This window comes from Cebus imitator, unplaced genomic scaffold, assembly GCF_001604975.1.
Source record: "Cebus imitator isolate Cc_AM_T3 unplaced genomic scaffold, Cebus_imitator-1.0 Scaffold23, whole genome shotgun sequence".
NCBI classification, from domain to species: Eukaryota; Metazoa; Chordata; class Mammalia; order Primates; family Cebidae; genus Cebus; species Cebus imitator.
The window spans coordinates 10513990-10517520 of record NW_016107338.1 but is presented as its reverse complement, the minus strand read 5'-3'; the positions used below and the strand labels follow the sequence as shown (position 1 = coordinate 10517520).

At 36.5% G+C, this 3531-nt stretch overlaps 1 long non-coding RNA gene across 1 annotated transcript in view; it reads left to right on the top strand.

The window, feature by feature from the left end:
* Nucleotides 1-550: 550 nt before the first annotated feature.
* Nucleotides 551-3531, top strand: part of LOC108299721 — an 18638-nt gene continuing 15657 nt past the window's right edge. The window contains exon 1 of the long non-coding RNA XR_001823080.2: nt 551-563. This is a non-coding gene — a long non-coding RNA (uncharacterized LOC108299721). The remainder of the gene's footprint in view (nt 564-3531) is intronic.

Here is a 3531-nt window from a genome sequence, read left to right as displayed (position 1 = left end):
ACAGGCACGCACCACGATGCCCAGCTAATTTTTTGTATTTTTAGTAGAGACGGGGTTTCACCATGTTGACCAGGATGGTCTCGATCTCTTGACCTCGTGATCCACCTGCCTTGGCCTCCCAAAGTGCTGGGATTACAGGCGTGAGCCAGCGCGCCCGGCAGAACTATTCTTAACAAAATCTTGCTACTTCTGAAAGTCAGCTTTCTTGGAGTTATTTTAGGAGATAGCAGATCTCAGTGAATTTCAGAGCCTTCAAAGTCATATTAAGGTAAAACTACATGTTACATACATATTTCTAAAAATTGTGATAAATACACATATTATTTACCATCTTACCCATTTTAAGTTTACAGCTTAGTAGGCTATGTGTATTCACACTGCTGTGCAACCAACCTCCAGAACATTTTTTATCTTGCAAAACTGGAACTGTCTACCCATTAAATAGCAACTCACAATTTTCCTCTGCCTTCATTCCCTGGCAACTACCATTCTACTTTTTGTTTTTATGAATTTGACTATGTTGGATACCTCATATAGGTGAATCATACAATATTTGTCTTTTTGTGATTAACTTATTTCACTTAGCATAATATATTCAAGGTTCATGTATGTGTATCATGTCGTAATTTACTTCCTTTTTTAGGCTCAATGTTCTATTGCATGTGTGTACACACATATATACCACATTTTGTTTATGTACTGTAAGTGGACATTTAGGTCCATTTTGCCTTTTGGCTATTGTGAATAACAATACTGTTATTAACATGGGTATACAAATATCTGTTTGAGTCATTGCTTTCAATTCTTTTGGGTATATACTAGAAGTAGAATTGTTGGATCATATGATCATTGTATTTTCAATTTTTTAGGAATCAACATACTATTTTCTGTAGTAGCTGTGCCATTTTACCTTTCTACCAACATTGTATAAGTGTTCTATGTCCTTGCTAACACTTGTTATTTTCTTTCTTTCTTTTATAATGTAGTAGCCACCCTAAGGCATGTAAAGTAGTATGTGGCTGTGGTTTTGATTTTCATTTCCACTAATGACTGCATTAGCAATGTTGAGCATTATTTCATGTGCTCGTTGGTCATTTGTATATCTTCTTAGGAGAAATGTCTGTTCAAGTTCTTCACCCATTTAAAAATATTTTGCCATTTTTTGTTGAGTTTTAGGAGTTATTTATATAGTCTTGATAATAAGCACTTATCAGATGTGATTTGCAAATGTTTTCTTCCATTTCATAGATTGCTTTTTCAATCTGCAGATAGTGTCCTTTGGTGCACAAAAGTTTTTGATTTGGAGTCCAATTTATCTGTTTTTACTTTTTGTTGCTGGGCTTTGTGTCATATCCAAGAAATCATCACCAAATCAAATGTAATGAAGTGCTCCTTCTGTTTTCTTCTAAGAGTTTTATTTTTTTAAGTCTTATGTTTGGGTCTTTGATCAATTTTGAGTTATTTTTGTATATGGCATAAGGTAAGGGTCCACCTTCATTCTTTTGCATGTGAGTATCCAGTTTTCCCAGAAGCATTTGTTGAAAAGACTGCCCTTTCCCTGACCATTGAATAGTCTTGGCACCCTTGCCAAAAATATTTTGACCATATACGCTAAAGTTTATTTCTTGGCTCTGTATTTATTCCATTGGTCTATATGTCTGTATTTATATACATATTTTTAAAGAATATAATTAGTAAGCTCTTTTCTTTTCTTTTTGAGACAGAGTCTTGCTCTGTTGCCCAGGCTGGAGTGCAGTGGTGTGATTTTGGCTCACTGCAACCTCTGCTTCCTGGGTTCAAGCGATTCTCCTGCCTCAGCCTCCCAAGTAGCTGGAACTACAGGTATGCACCACCACGCCTTAGCACATTTTGTATTTTTAGTAGAGATGGGGTTTCACCATGTTGGCCAGGCTGGTCTTGAACTCCTGACCTGAGGTTATCCGCCTGCCTCGGCCTCCCAAAGTGCTGGGATTACAGGCGTCAGCCACCATGCCTGGTCAATTGGTATGTTTTAAAATAAAGTCTTGGGCCAGTTGCGGTGGCTCATGCCTGTAATCCCAGCACTTTGGGAGGCCAACACAGGTGGATCATGAGGTCAGGAGATAGAGACCGTCCTGGCTAACATGGTGAAACCCCATCTCTACTAAATACATAAAAAATTAGCTGGGCTTGGTGGCACGCACCTGTAGTCCAGCTACTCGGGAGGGTGAGTCAGGAGAATCACTTGAACCAGAGAGGCAGAGGTTGCAGTGAACTGAGATCGCACCACTGCACTCCAGCCTGGGCTACAGAGCGAGACTCTATCTTAATCAATCAATCAATCAATCTTAGTTGTAAATTTGATAGTCTTTACTAATGTAGAGATGGCGAAACTTTACCTCCATTTTCTTAGAGTCTTGACTGGGACCAAGAATTAAACTGATAGAAGATAAACAGGAGAAAAGCATACACATTTATTGAATACAAGTTTTATGTGGCATGGGAGTCTTCATAAAGAAATGCAGAATTGAAAATGCTGTTAGAGTCAATTACTTGAATAGTGAATTGGACAAAGAATAGTAAGTTGGGAAAATGTGATAAGCCAAAGGGGATTAGGCTAGGATAGTTAATTGTGTAGATAAGTAGCCAGGAAGATAAAGGTTAGTATAACTAGGTTTGTTTGTACGAATTCCTTTGGCCTCAACTTTTTGTCCTCTGTAAGAATGTTGAATGTAAGAATGTTGCATCTTTTATATAGGAATTTCATTTCTTGTCTTAAGAACTAGCATGAATGTCATAGTGATCTTTTTTTCACCTACTGTTTTTCAAGCGCTGTATTAACTTAAATAGTTAATATGCCAGAATGGTATAATTTTTTCCATTAGTGAGTCCTGAGATTTTATTTTCCTTTCACAGTATACATAGAAAAATTTCTCTCCTACCCCATCCCCATCAGTCCCATTTCTCCTGCATCCTATAGGCAACCACTTCATAAGCAAATACAAATATATAAATTCTATTGTCTCTCCTTTTTAAAACTTTATCTTATGGTTACTTTCTACTATCCTAATAAAGGCATATTTTTACTTTTTAGGTTCTATGCTTTAAAGAATGGTATGGCTATATATACAACTTCTAAGTTGTTACCATATGTTGAAGCAAAATATATTATTATTTTTACTAGTAATTTACATTTAACATGCATCACGATCCTAAAAACATCAAACTGTCTTCATAACATCCTCCAAACAAGAGAGAACAGCACTGCTGTTCTACACTGTGGCTCTTGCCCAGTCTAGAGTTGTAAGAAATAATTCTTTAGTTGCTGTGATGCCCTGGGTAGGTTTCATTCTTAAGTAATGTACTTTGTCTATAGAACTCCCTACAAATATGTGAACAGAAGATCTTGATGACACATGGTGGTGTTTGTTTGCCTTTGTTCTCCAAAGTTTTTATGGTTGTTGCTTCTGTTATTACTCCCATCAAGAACTGGAGCTGACCTGATGTCATGATCTAAATATATATATATATATATATATATATATATATATA